This window comes from Oryctolagus cuniculus, chromosome 3 (genome assembly GCF_051225735.1).
Source record: "Oryctolagus cuniculus isolate XC-2025 breed Fujian yellow rabbit chromosome 3, ASM5122573v1, whole genome shotgun sequence".
NCBI lineage: Eukaryota > Metazoa > Chordata > Mammalia > Lagomorpha > Leporidae > Oryctolagus > Oryctolagus cuniculus.
The window spans coordinates 42,030,098-42,045,672 of record NC_142869.1 but is presented as its reverse complement, the minus strand read 5'-3'; the positions used below and the strand labels follow the sequence as shown (position 1 = coordinate 42,045,672).

The following is a 15,575-nucleotide window of genomic DNA, read 5'->3' as shown; positions in this document are numbered from 1 at the left end:
GTGCACGTGTGTACATACAAATCAACAACAAAAAAATAGACACCATGTTATATAAATAGCTACTCTGGATATTTAAGCAGTTACATGGAAGGGTTTATTGACAGCCATGCTGACTGCAAAGTTTGCCATGGAGTCTAAAGCCAAAACCAGTGGTGTCTTTTCCATCAAGTGTCTACACTTGGATCTTAGGGGTATTAGCAGGGTTCACTGATTGGTACATAACTGTTTCTGAGTCCTCATTGTTTTATGACATTTTCTTTAATGTGACATGAGATATGCAAATAATTATAGATACTACTATATATAATTATTAAAAGCATGTCTCATGAGTTGAAAATAAATATAAAAAACTGCACAAGGAGACACTTTTAAATAATCAATTTTCCTCACCCTCTGAGTCTAGTTTGGGATGGGATTAATCATTTTAAACAGATCTCCAGGTGATTTTGAAATGTGATCAACAAAAATTACTTAATCACATTAGAGATTTAGTATTTAATTTGAAAAAAAAATTCTTTTTAAATCATATTTTTACATATGGCCTACATTTCATTCTTAATCAAGATACATGGTGTAGTTTTAAAATATTTCAAGGTATCTTAAGAATATCATCTCACTAAATTCTCAGAGAATCACCTCATTACTACAGAGCATGCTGCTTCCCTTGGCAGAGAATGGAAGAGAGACATCATGTAACTCAATGGCTCAGTCACATTTGTGGCCCACAACCCTGATTCTAAAGCTGATGTACTTTTTCATTATTCCACATGGTCTTCACCAACATGTCCTGAGTCTTTGTGAGAGGATTTGAACAGAATGAAAGTAGCTGGTGGGAACGGGCAGCTGAGTGGAAGCATTTCAGGGAGCCCTAGAGAACAGACAAGTTCTGAGGACTGTTTCTAGGAACACTTCTCCAGGATTCCAAGTGAGACACTAGAGATTCCTCTTGCCCTCAAGACAACTATCACGTATAGTCGTATGAGAAGGCCCAGCTTCCTATTTGTGCTAGTTGGGTTCAGTAGGAATTGATTGATATTTGCTTTTCTGTAGGCATTTGTCAAGATTTTGGCATAAACAGAAAGCCAAGGGCTCTGATCTGGAGGAGCTGACTGCTTTGAGTTTGAGGTAAGCTTGCCCCTGGAGTTTGAGGTAAGTTTGTCTCCTCTTGGAGGAGCTAAAAAGGCTGCAAGAAGCACTTGTCAGCTACCAAAAGGATTTCTAGTAAAAATATGAAGCAAATGGGAAAAGACTTTAAGCAAGGAGAGGTAAACAAGACACCTTGGAGACACTGAGTTCTGGGGCTTTTTTGACAAAGGATGAACCCATACTGGAAAGAGGAGAGTGGGGTCCCTTGTTGCTCGGAACATAAGAGGGTTGTTTTGGTACTGGTGGGTGGGAAGAAGTCTATTAGCATCCTGGGAGGAAGAGCTTCCCCGTACTCACACAGACAGCTGTTTGCTGGGAGGCTGTGCAGGGGGGAGAAGGGGTAATTGTCTTGGCTAACTGGCACTGAGTCTGGCACAGATTGGAAGTCTACTGAGACTTATAAACTCAACAAGACATAATTTTCACCAATCATTGGCCAAAATTAGGTAAGCAACTAAAGCAATGTTTCAGAGAGAGAGAGAGAGAGAGAGAGAGAGAGTGAGAGAGAGAGTGAGTTATAGCAGCTTCTCTGGGGTACCACAGAGCTCAGATGTGCCCGGATCTTGTGGTCTTTCTCCACTCCGCAGGTGGACAGAGATACGTGTGTAAAATGTGTCTCATGCTCCTCAAAACGTCTTGTTTATTTAAATCTAGCTAAAACTTTGCTTTTAAAAAAGTATTTAGAAAGAAAAAAAACCAAGAATACAATTTCTTCCTGAAGAGTCTTGTTCTTTTTATTTTGTTATCTAGAAGTCAAGCAAACACAGATTATTTCTGTATATGTTTCAGATTCTCATCAATTTCAATCACATCTTCCTAAGGATATAACCTAACCCAACCTACAGTCTGTCTCCTAAACCTCCCATTTCCACTTATCTCTCTACTTTGTCTACACCATGTAGTGTTCCCTGTGTCTCATCTGTGCAATTGCTTATAATGGCATCCTATTTTATGATCTCTGTAGAGAATGAAAAAAAAAAAAACACATGAAATATCTTAAGAGAATGGTGTTAGTTCAAAAAGTACAGGTTTTTCCATTGATTTATCATATCAGGATTCCGGGCTGGTGATAAATGTATTTTCCTCTTAATTAAAATACAATCATGGAAAGTGACATTGAAAGAATGTGACCCAATTCATTTTGGAAGAACCTCTGCAGACTTCCTGAATGTTAAACACACAGAGCAGGATGAGAGAGCACGTTATCAGTGCTTTCTCTGCAGTCTAGTCCTTCAGAACGTCTAGGAGTAGAGACATGAGGAAGTAGTGTTAAGTATTAAGATGTCTCTTTAATTTCCATAGCTTGTGAATCCAAACTTGGAGGCAGAGGGCAGGGTCACATTAAGCAAAATAGTTAATTGCTGTCTGCCTTGACTCATAGAACTGATATGGGACTTACAATCATACTTTGACGCAAACCTCACCCAGGTATTTCTGGGAGACCTCAGGGAACTTCCCATGTGCTTATAAATACCTTTCTCATGTTGTCTTCCATATTAACCCCTCCAGGAATGTGTTGTTTGAAATCACCAGGTGACATGGATATTAGAATAGACACCAGCATTATCAGCAGTGGTTACATCAATTCAGTATGGATTTCCTTCTGAAAACCAAAGCTTAGTTTACATAGGGCACAACTTTCTTCACCTAAAAGTGTTTTGCTCAAGATACGTATGGTGTTGGTGCAGTGGTTAAGATGCAGCTTGGGATGCTCATTTCGCATATTGGAGTGCTTGGGTTTGAATTCCAGCTCCACTTCTGATTCCAACTTTCTGCTCATGTGTACCTGAAAAGCTGCAAATGATGACCCAAGTGCTTGAGTTCCTGTAACACGTGGGATATCCAGATTGAGTTTCGGAACCTGGCCTAGCCTTGGTTGTTGTGGGCATTTGGGGATTTTGAAACTGAGCCGAAGGACAAGAATGTGCTCTTCTGTTTGTTCTCTCTCTCTCCGCTTGAAAATAAATAAAGAAATGCATTATTTACTGTAAGATGCTAGATGCATATATAAACATTTCAGCAAATAAAAAATTGACTTTGTAATATCTAAAGCCAGGTGAAGTTTTCTATCAGGAGAAAAGTAGGATAGCTCAAAGTTAAGTGACTGATTTTCAAACCAATATTTCCCAGCTTTCCTTTTAAAGCTCAGTTGGCGATCTTTTCCTTTTATTCTACTCAAGAGATTTCTAGGACTGTGATGTTGCATTGAATACCTTATTAGAAATCCAGTTTACTCATACTTGATCTTTATTACGTTCTCTGGAACAGAAAGACCCAGTGAAGTCGTCCTCCTATTGCATGTGAAGGCCAGGAGGCTCAGGAATGTGCTTAAGTGACCAGGATCATGCATGTGGCAGAGCTGAGCTTTGCTGCCAGGTGTCCTGGTTTCAGTCTGGCATCTTCTTTTAAGTGGCCCTTGGCGGCATGGATCTGGGGTTCATTTTCCTATGTACTCAGTACCTGGAGATTCTTTCTATGCCAATAGCAAGCTGGCATGCACAGAACAGGTCCTGACAGTCTTAGTTCATGGCTCTCTGGCTTGGAGAAAACTTTTGAGAGCGTAGGATATGCCAAGCATCAAGAAGTTCTCACATCTCCCCCTGTAAAGTAGATACTATCATACACTTTTACAGATAAATTTGGAGTTCAAAGAGGTTTAACTTCAGGAGGAAGCACCTGGCTCCTGGCTTCGGATCGGTGCAGTGCGCCGGCCGTTGCGGCCATTTGAGGGGTGAACCAATGGAAGGAAGACCTTTCTCTCTCTCTCTCTCTCTCACTAACTCTGCCTGTCAAAGGAAAAAAAAAGCAAAGAGGTTTAACTTGACAAAATCCTCATCTGTGGGTTGGAAAAGTCTGTGTTTAGGCCCAGGATCTTTTTCTTTCTACTGCATCCGTTGCCTTCTCAATGTGTTTAGTGGAAAGTGCTCATTAAAAGGCAGCAGGAAAAGAATCATCTTCAAGATAAGAGGAGGTGGCAGTTTCTTTATTCTTATATGAACTGTGTTTAGCAAAGATAAAATTCTAGCAAGCCTGACAGGTAGGCAGAGACGTCACTACTTAGATTGTTTGACTTGAGAATCCCTGGAAAACTTGTAAACAACCTAAAAAATGTGCACTTACACACCCCTCCTGCCACAACATGTTGAAAACTGTGTTTCAAGGTGCTTTGTAAAAATTCAAATACTCTGGACGGATTATACAATTAGGTATTTGGGTTAACTTGTTCAGTTACAGGTTAATAAGGCTGGCTTTTTGCTGTATGCTCTTTTTAATATTTTCAAGGATGAAAAACACACAGCAGGTGCAGAAGAGGTGTAGAAGAGTCGGTGAATACAGGTTGCTCTGTGCAGAGTAGGCTGAAAAGGGGGCGGTGAAGAGGAAAAGGAACTGTAATCTGCCAGGAATCATGGCCCCATGTGAGGCTGTGGAAGAGACCAATGGAGTAAAGAGAAAATACCACAGGCCTGATTTTGCCTGCTCTTATCAGCTGACTTAATTCTAGAAATTATCTTTCATCATGAGGTAGCAAGTTATTTTATTTCAATAGACCAGCATTTCAAATGTTCTGTGAGTTCTGATTCATTGTTTTTCCACACTGTGCAAATAGTATCACTCAATAGGAAAACACTATCACTTGCTTAATAAAACTTTTTGACAGCTCCTTTTGGAGAAATACCAGCTCATAGTCACTTACTTCCATTTTTGACCCTGTAGCATACTAACTTTTTGCTGTCAGAATTTGGCAAAATCTTATACTGCAGCAACTGTTCCCTGAGATTCTCCGGTTAATCACAGACCTGACAGCCCACGTTCCTCCTGCTGTTTCTGCTGATACCCATTTTAAGCCGAGAGCACCATAAATAGGATTCTTGGCCTCTGCTGACTGACTCATTATGCATTTTTTCCCCATTGCATTATACCTATCTGATTTCCTACAGCCAGTCAAGCATACCCATATTCAATGTATAGTTCTTTATTTTCTCTTTCTGAATGCAATAAGTAGTAGTTTCTTCCTAATAGGTATGTGGTTTTGCATTTTAATTTCCTATTTTTAGCTAGCTCTGAAATCTGTCACCCAACATCTTTCACAGTGTGGCAAGGCTTGGAAACCTTGGGCAGCACATGAAAGGCACAAAAGATAAATTAGTGAGGTTGACCCACTTGTCATTAGGGGACACAGCTTCTTTTCCCCTGCCTTGGATTCTTGGGTTTACTGCTTAGCAAAACAGCCAAGGGACCACATTTGTATTCTGCATATTTTATTCTGACATTTTTTGCTTGTATTTTTAAAATGATAAATGAGCACAGTCTAATTATCTTTAGTCACCTTGACTTTACAAGGGCTAATGACAGACATGACGGCATCCAGCTATGAGCTCCTCCAGGGTCTCCCTTAGCCTGTGGAAGGGCCCTTTCTGGTGCTGCATCCTTTCTGGCCAGCCAGCCAGATCTAGTGAGGGAGCATGGCTGGGGAGTGAACTCTCCGGATCCAATCAGAGCATCTCTAATGGGGATACGCTAGAACTCCTCTCCAGACTGACCAAGGTTTTGCCAAGCCTCTGTCACTGTTTGATTATTCCTTTGCCCAAGCCTTCTTCTGCTTCTTGACGTTTTACTGGTTGATGCGTAATAAACATCTTGCACCCCACTTGGCCTCAGTACTGCTTTTGGAGAGCCCAATTTGTGACAGTGATAAGTAAGCCTGTATTCTAGGAGTCTCAAAACAGAAGTGCCTAGGTTTCTCTCTGGACTTCTGAGGGGCTCCCCGGGGCTAGGTGAAGGCTCCAGGGCTGGGTGGGGAAAGGTGAGGGACAAGCCCTGTAGGCTCATTGCTGGGAGGGCCTGTTCTCTGGCATCTCTGATGGCTAGAGAGGCATCCTTGTGCTGAAGAGGCACCTTGTGTCCACCCAACTACTTCCACCCTCAAGATCAGAGCACTGGCATTACAAGACTGCAGGCGATTATTTATACCTTGGTGCCAATGGTTGGGATTTTCCTGACTTGGATCCTTCCTGTCCTGCATAGGAAGGTAGAACTATGTGGTGAAAAGTATGGGTGTTAGCAAAATGCAAGTCTGAATTTTTACAGCTTTTATGAGATGCAATTGACTTATAATAAACTATGCGTGTGGGGGCCAGCACCATGGCATACTAGGTCAATCCTTCGCCTGTGGCACCAGCATCCCATATGGGTGCCAGTTCTACTCCCGGCTGCTCCTCTTCCAATCCAGCTCTCTGCTGTGGCCTGGGAAAGCAGTGGAAGATTGCCCAAGTGCTTGGGCTCCTGCACTCGAATGGGAGACCCAGAAGAAGCACCTGGCTCCTGGCTTCGGATCGGCCCTGCTCTGGCCGTTGCGGCCATTTGGAGAGTGAACCAATGGAAGGAAGAACTTTCTCTCTGTCTCTCCCTCTCACTGTCTGTAACTCTACCACTCAAATAAATAAAATCTTTTAAAAATTTTTAAAAATAAACTATACATGTAAATAATTTGACATGTGTGCAATAATCTCTATGAAACCAATAGTACAATAAAGATGATGAACATCCCATCATCAACTCTAGAATTCCCTCTTGTCTTTATAATCTCCCTCCAGCAATTCCCTACCCTGTGTCCAATCTCCAAATAACTCAATTGCACTATGTTGTTATGGATCATTTGATATTTTTAGAACATTTTAAAATTGGAAACATTCAATATGCACTCTTATTTTATTCTGTCTTGCTTCCCTCAGCATGATTTTGATATTCATGCATGTCATTGCATGCATCAATTTTTTGTTGCTTATTGCTGAGTAAAATTCCATTGTATGGATAAATCACAAATTTTTATTTTAAATTTATTTATTTTCATTTTATTTGAAAGACAGACACATAGATATCTTCAGTCTGCTTGTTCACTCCCCAAATGCCTAAAGCATCGATGGTTGGAATAGGCCAAAGCAAGGTGCCTTAAACTCACATCATGTCTCCCATGTGGTGTGGAAGGGAGCCGAATATTTGATCCACCACCCCTCAGGGTACCCATTAGCAGGAAACAGGATTAGAAGCAGAAGAACTGGGACTAAATTCCAGGTCCTCTAATTTGGGATGAGGATGTCCCAAGTTGTGACTTAACACCTAATTAAATGCCTTCCCTAGACTTACTACAATTCGTTTATCCATTCACTGATTAAAGAATATTTGAGTTCCTTTTATTTGCAATTATGAATAAAACTGCTATGAACATTTATGCTCAAGTTGCTGTGAGGACTTGTGTTCATTTCTCTAGGGAGAAATAAAACTTTTCTGTAAAGGGATAAATAATAAAATCCAAGGAGTGGTATGGCTGGGTTGTACGGTAGGGTTATATTCAGGTTTCTGAGGAATCTCCAGACTGACTTCCATAGTGGCTTAACCAGTTTGCATTCCCACCAACAGTGGGTTAGTGTCCCTTTTTCCCCACATTCTTGCCAGCATCTGTAGTTGGTAGATTTCTGAATGTGAGCCATTCTAACTGGGGTGAAGTGAAACCTCATTGTGCTTTTGATTTTGCATTTCCCTGATTGCTAGTGATCTTGAACATTTTTTCATGTGCCTGTTGGCCATTTGGATTTCTTCTTTTGAAAAATGTCTATTGAGGTCCTTGGCCCATCTCTTAAGTGGGTTGTTTGTTTTGTTGTTCTGGAGTTTCTTGATTTCTTTGTAGATTCTGGTTATCAACCCTTTATCTGTTGCATAGTTTGCAAATATTTTTTCCCATTCTGTTGATTGCCTCTTCACTTTCCTGACTGTATCTTTTGCAGTACAGAAACTTCTCAGTTTGATGTAATACCAATAGTTAATTTTGGCTTTGACTGCCTGTGCCTCCAGGGTCTTTTCCAGAAACTCTTTGCCGGTGCCAATATCTTGCAGGGTTTCTCCAATGTTCTCTAATAACTTGATGGTGTCAGGTCATAGATTTAAGTCTTTAATCCATGTTGAGTGGATTTTTGTGTCAGGTGTAAGGTAGGGGTCTTGCTTCATGCTTCTGCATGTGGAAATCCAGTTTTCCCAGCACCATTTGTTGAATAGACTGTCCTTGCTCCAGGAAATGTTTTTAGATCCTTATTCAAATATAAGTTGGCTTATATTTGGATTGATTTCTGCTGTTTCTATTCTGTTCCATTGGTCTATCCATCTGTTCCTGTACCAGTACCATGCTGTTTTGATTACAACTGCCCTGTAGTATGTCCTGAAATCTGGTATTGTGATGCCTCCGGCTTTGTTTTTGTTGTACAAAATTGCTTTAGCTATTCGAGGTCTCCTGCGTCTCCATATTAATTTCAGCATCATTTTTTCCAGATCTGAGAAGAATGTATTTCAACCCAGCTATCCCACTCCTTGGAATTTACCCAAAGGAAATTAAATTGGCAAAAACAAAACAAAACAAAACAAAACAAAACAAAAACCCACTCTGCACCTTAATGTTTATTGCAGCTCAATTCACAATAGCTAAGACCTGGAACCCATCCAAATGCCCATCAACAGTAGACTGGATAAAAAAATTATGGGATATGTACTCTATAGAATACTATACAGCAATAAAAAAAACAATGAAACTCGGTCATTTGCAACAAAATGGAGGAATCTGGAAAACATTATGTTGAGTGAAATAAGCCAGTCCCACAGGGACAAATATCATATGTTCACCCTGATCAGTGACAACTAACTGAGCACCAAAAAGGAAACCTGTTAAAGTGAAATGGACACTATGAGAAACGGTGATTTGATCAGCCTTGCCCTGACTGTTGATGAACAACTTAATACATTATCCATCTTAGTATTTTTTTTGTTTGTTCTACTTGATACTATTGGTTGAACTCTGTAATTAATACGCAGTTATTCTTAAGTGTTGAAACTTAACTGAAAAGTGATCCCTGTTAAATATACGAATGGGAATAAGAGAGGGGAGAGATGTACAATTTGGGACATGCTCAAGCTGACTTGCCCCAAATGGTAGAGTTAGAAACATACCAGGGGATTCCAATTCAATCCCATCAAGTTGGCATGTACCAATGCCATCTCACTAGTCCCAATGATCAATTTCTGTTCACAATTGATCATAATGATAGGACTAAGAACCAAAGGGATCACATAAACAAGACTAGTGTCTGGTAATACTAACTGATAGAATAAAAATGGAGAGAATGATCCAACATGGGAAGCGGGATACACAGCAGACTCATAGAATGGCAGATGTCCTAAATAGCACTCTGGCCTCAGAATCAGCCCTTAAGGCATTCGGATCTGGCTGAAGGGCCCATGAGAATATTTCAGGCATGGAAAGCCAAGACACTCTGGAAAACAACAACAACAACAACAACAACAACAACAACAAAAACACCTAAATGAAAGATCTCCGCGAGTGAGATCCCAGTGGAAAGAACAGGTCATCAAAGAAGGAGGTACCTTTCTCTGAAGGGAGGAGAGAACTTCCACTTTGACTATGACCTTGTCTAAATATGATCAGAGTCGGTGAACCCAAAAGGCTTCCCTAGCCTTGGCAACTCATTGACAAGAACCTAGGGTGATTACTGATGCCATAAACAAGAGTGTCAATTTGTTAAGTCAACAACAGGAGTCACTGTGCACTTACTCCTCATGTAGGATCTCTGTCCTTAATGTGCTGTACATTGAGATTTAATGCTATAACTAGTACTCAAACAGTATTTTTCACTTTGTGTTTCTATGTGGGTGCAAACTGTTGAAATCTTTACTTAATATATGCTAAACTGATCTTCTGTATATAAAGAGAATTGAAAATGAATCTTGATGTGAATGGAAGGGGAGAGGGAGTGGGAAAGGGGAGGGTTGTGGGTGGGAGGGAAGTTATGGGGGTGGGAAGCCATTGTAATCCATAAGCTGTACTTTGGAAATTTATATTCATTAAATTAAAGTTAAAAAAAGTAAAAAAAAAAAGAAAAGCTAAAAAAAGGATAAATAATAGATACTTGAGGTTTTAGATGAACCAAAGTCATTACCTAAGTAAATGTGGTTGTGTTCCAATAAAACTTTACTTGCAAAAACATGTGACTCTTGCTCTAGGAAAACATTTAAAACAGAATTGATGAGTCATACCAAAAGTATATAGCGAACATTTTAAGACTGGAAAACAGTTTCAAGAGCAGCTCTACTATTTGTAATATCACTAGCTTGTAGGAGAGTTCCAGTTGCTCCTCATCCTTATCAAAGCTTGGTAAAGCACTTCTGTTATTGTTTTGCATTTGGATATTCCAATAGGTATCCAGTGGTCTTTTATTGTGCTTTTAATTTATGTGTTTTTCTAATGGCTAATATTCCATGTACTTACTTGCCATAAGTATATCAACTTCAGTGAAGTGTTGAACAAAATTTTGGCCTTTTTTTTTTTTTTAAATTGGACTGTTCCTTACTGAGTTTTTGAGAATTCTCTATCCTGGATACATCTTTTATCATATGATTTTGAAAATATTCACTCCTAGTCATCACCTTGTCTTTTCATATTTAAATTTTGGTCTGCAAATGTTTTCATGAAGTCTAAATTATCAGTTTTTGCCTGGTATTTACTGTGCTTTTGTTGTTTTATCTAAGACCTTTTGCCTAATCATAGGTCACCAAGATTTTCACCTATGTTTTCTTCTGATATTTTAGAATTTACTTTTCACACTTAGATTTTGACCAATTTTGATGTTATTTCTGTTTAACTTGTAAGGTAAAAATTGAGGACTTAGGATCATTTGTTGAAAGTTTGCCCTTTCTCCAATGAATTTGCTTTGTACTCTTTTCAAAAATCCATTTATCATCTTTATGCAGGCTTATGTCAGGATTTTATATTCTGTTCCACTAATTTGTGTCTATTTTTTCGCATATATTATATTTACTATTATATACTACTATTTTGATTATTGGTATTCTTGGGGCCGGTGCCATGGCTCACTTGGTTAATCCTCTGCCTGTGGCGCCGGCATCCCATGTGGGCACTGGTTCTAGTCCCAGTTGCTCCTCTTCCAGTCCAGCTCTCTGCTGTGGCCCAGGAGTGCAGTGGAGGATGGCCCAGGTGCGTGGGCCCTGCACCCATAAGGAAGACCAGGAGGAAGCACCTGGCTCCTGGCTTTGGATCAGCGCAGCCCCAGCCATAGTGGCCATTTGGGGAGTGAACCAACGGAAGGAAGACCTGTCTCATTGTCTAACTCTATCTGTCAAATAAAAATAAAATAAAATCAGACTATACTAAAAAAAAAGATTATTGGTATTCTAGATTAAAGACTTAAAATCTGTGTGAGTCTTTCAACTTTGTTCTTTATCAAAATGACTTTGAATATTAATAGTTTCTTTGTCTTTTCACACACATTTAAATATTAGTTTGTCCACTCCCATTCCATTCACATCAAAATTCATTTTCAATTCTCTTTATATACAGCAGATCAATTTACAGTTTGCACCCACACAGAACATTAAGTATAAAATACTTTTTGAGTACTAGTTATAGCATTAATTCACATTGAACAACACATTAAGGACAGAGATCCTACATGAGGAGTAAGTGCACAGTGACTCCTGTTGTTGACTTAACAAATTGACACTCTTGTTTATGGCATCAGTAATCACCCTAGGCTCTTGTCATGAGTTGCCAAGGCTATGGAGAGGGAGCAGGAGATGGGAGGGTTGTGGGTGGGAGGGAAGTTATGGGGGGGTGGAAGCCATTGTAATCCATAAGCTGTACTTTGTAAATTTATATTTACTAAATAAAAGTTTAAAAATTCAAAAATAAATAAATAAATATTAGTTTGTCTATATCTACAAACATGTGCTTCTGGAATTTTGATTGGAACTGCATTATATATATATATATATATATATATATATATACACACATACCCCACTTTAGGGGTGATTAACATCTTCCAGTTCACAAAGATGCTATGTTTTATTCTCATTTGTCATTGACTTCTTTCATCAGCATTTTATATTTGTTCACATACAGATGATGCATGTGATTTGTTAGATTTATAGGTGAGGGTTTCATTCTTTTTGAGGTAAGGTAAATACTATTTTACTTTTTTAGAAAGATTTTATTTGTTTGTTTGAGAGGTAGAGTTACAGAGAGAGGGAGACAGAGAGAAAGGTCTTCCATCCACTGGTTCAGTCCCCTGATGGCCGCAACAGACGGAGCTGCGCTGATCTGAAGTCAGGAGCCAGGAGCTTCTTCTGTGTCTCCCATTCTAGTGCAGGAGCTCAAGCACTTGGGCCATCCTCTACTGCTTTCCCAGGCCATAGCAGAGAGCTGGATCAGAAGAAGAGCAGCCAGTACTTGAACTGGCTCCCATATGGGATTCTGGTGCTGCAGGTAAAGGCTTAGCCCACTACTCCACAGCGCTGGCGCATATTTTACTTTTAATATCCAGTTGTTCATTGCTAGTACATAGAGACATGATTGATTTTTGTATGTTGATTTTGTATTCTATGACCTTGTTAAACTGACATTAATTTTAAGAGTTTAGTTGACGATTCCTTAGAATTTTTCCTGTCATAAACAATCATTTTTTCTGCACATAGACAGTTTGCATTGCCCAGGATTTCCCAAATGATGCATCCTTGCCTTTTTCCTAATCTTAAAGAAAAAATATTGAGCCCTTGACCATTAAGAATGATGCTGATTGTAGATTTGTTTTATGTTGATGACCTTTATTATGTTAACAAAGTTTATTTTTTTAAGTTTTTTTTTTTTTTAATTTGAAATGCAGAGTTACTGAGAGAAAAGGAGAGGCAGAGAGAGTCTTCCCTCTACTGGTTTACTCCCCATATGTCCACAAGGGCAGAGGTTGGGCCAGGATGAATCCAGGAGTCTAGAGCTTCCTCCCAGTCTCCTATGGGCATGTAGGATCCAAGGAGTTGGGCCACCTTCCGCTGATTTCCTAGGCACACCAGAAAGGAGCTGGATTGGAAGTGGAGTAACCAGGACTCCCATGTCGGATGTCGGTATTACAGTAGAAGGCTTAACTCCTACGCCACAGCGCTGGGCTCCAAAGTTTCTTTTATTCCTAGTTTAAGATGGTTTATGTTTTGCTTAAATCATGAGTGAATGCTAAAATTTGAAAATTTTTTTCTTTGTTGTGATGTAAATCAGCTAAATTTATGGTAATTTTATTTACATAAATGGAACAGATTTCATGTACTTCATATATACAGTTTTAAGAACATAATGATACTTCCCACCCTCCCTCCCACTTACCATCCTCCTTCCTTTCTTATTTTTATTTCAATTTTTGCAATGACATATTTTTACTTTACTTTATAATCACAAGTTTAGTCCTCCACTAAATAATGAATTCAACAAGTAGTAAGTAGAAAGACTACTGTTCCTCAGGAGTATAGACAAGGACTGTAAACAATAATCAAATCTCAAGATGTCAATTTCACTCATATACTTTTTTTTGTACTCTATATATTAGTTACCACAAATCAGGGAAAACATATGATATTTGTCTTTTTGGGTTTGGGTTGTTTCACTAAGCTTAATAGTCTCCAGTTGCATCTATTTTGTTGTTAAAGACAGGATTTCATTCTATTTTATGGCTAAGTAGTGTTTTTTCCATAATCAACTCCTATTATAATATGTTTTTTGTTTAATGTATTGTTTGCATTGATTGCTTTTGTAATGTGGGACCAGCTATGCTGGTCCATCACTTGACTGTGACATATTGTTCTTTTTACTCATTGTTGGATTAAATTTGCTAGTTTTTTATTAAGGATTTTTGTACTATACATATTCATGAGGCATAATGGTCTATAGTTGTCTTTTTTTCTATTGTCTTCATCTGGTCTTGGTAATGCTACATCATAGTATGTATTGGTAAGTCATCCTTCTTATTTTTAAAATTTCTGTTTGTTTTCATTTTTTTATTAGAAAGGCAGAGACACAGAGAGGTAGACACAGATAGAGAAAAATCTCCCATCTGCTGATTTGCTCCTCAAAATGCTCACAATAGCTAGTCATGGGTCAGGCTGAAGCCAGGACCCTCGAACCCATCAGGGTCTCCCACTGGGTGTGTGGCAGGGACCTAAGTAAATGAGGAATTATATGCTACCCCTCAGTGTACGCATAAGCAGGTAGCTGAATGAGAAGTGGAGTGGCTAGGATTTGAATCAGTTACATTGCTGTGGGATGCTGGTGACATCGATGTCAAACAGATACCCCTCTTTTACTCTTTATATCTGTATATGTGACCTCTATTTTAGCTTCCACTTGTAAGTGAGACCAGGCAATATTTTTCTTTCTGTGTCTGGCTTATTTTACATAGCAAAATGCCCTCAAGGTTCAGCCATTTAGAGACTTCTTAGTTCTCTAACCAGTGCTCCAAGGCTGTTGGGAACAGGTGTTATTGTCAGTATTGTGTGATTTTGATGCACTATTCTCTCCAGTCCTTTCTAGTGGCTACCACACTCCTTGCCCCAGCCAGGGCCTCGGGCAATTTTCTCAAAAGGATGTGCTAATCATTGTTTGACAGAGACCCTCTACAAATCCTTGGTGTTTTATCTCCATGTGATATCACCTTTCTAATATTCCTAGATTCCCAATTATATAGCCTCAGTGCAGAGAGACCACTGAGCTCTACCTGAGTTCCCACTGCTTGCATCACAGTCTGGACATTTCTCCAGGCAGTATGCTGGAATATTTATGGGCTCATAGTATTTATTTTTCTCTCTCAAAGATCTCTGCTGCCTGATGTCCAGTGCTATGGGACTGGGGTTCCTTAGATTATATTTGCTTGTTTTATTTGTTTCATTCAAGAGGATCAACCTGGTCTCTGTTACTTCATACTGGTCAGAAGTGCATATTGAAGGTCTATGCTCATTCTACTATTTCCTCTTCTATTCTCACCTCACAAGCCTTGAATACTGTGATATTCTTATATATAGAATTAGAAGAATTTTGTGGAAACAGCCTTTGGACCAAAGCATGTCTAAATGAATTATATGACCCATGTTTGATAAGTGCCAACTCCCCTGCAGTTCACAAGTTCTCAGTTTGACTTGATGCTGTGGGTTCTGACCTTGTCCTTTACGTCTGTTAAGTGACTGCCAAGCCATTTTTCCATCCGGGGTGATAGAGTTATGCTGCTGATGCTACTAGCTTTTTAGGTGAATAGGTTCCTGTTGTCAAATGTATTTGATTTTTAAAATTTTATTGGAATATAAGGTTCTACTTTCCATTTTCATGTAAATGTATTATTTATTCTTTAAAGATTTATTTTTTATTATTTATTTGAAAGAGTTACACACAGAGAGAAGGAGAGGCAGAGAGAGAGAGAGAGAGAGAGAGAGAGAGAGAGAGAGAGAAAGGTCTTCCAGCTGCTGGTTCACTCCCCAATTGCTCGCAAAGGCCGGAGCTGTGCCAATCTGAAGCCAGGAGCCAGGATCTTTCTCCAGGT

The 15,575-nt window shown here is 39.3% G+C and overlaps 1 long non-coding RNA gene across 1 annotated transcript in view; it reads left to right on the top strand.

Moving 5' to 3' along the window:
- LOC149127323 (uncharacterized) overlaps nucleotides 1–15,575 on the top strand; it is a 144,771-nt gene that overhangs the window by 3,000 nt on the left and 126,196 nt on the right. The window contains exon 2 of the long non-coding RNA XR_016231976.1: nucleotides 1,051–1,125. This is a non-coding gene — a long non-coding RNA (uncharacterized LOC149127323). The remainder of the gene's footprint in view (nucleotides 1–1,050; nucleotides 1,126–15,575) is intronic.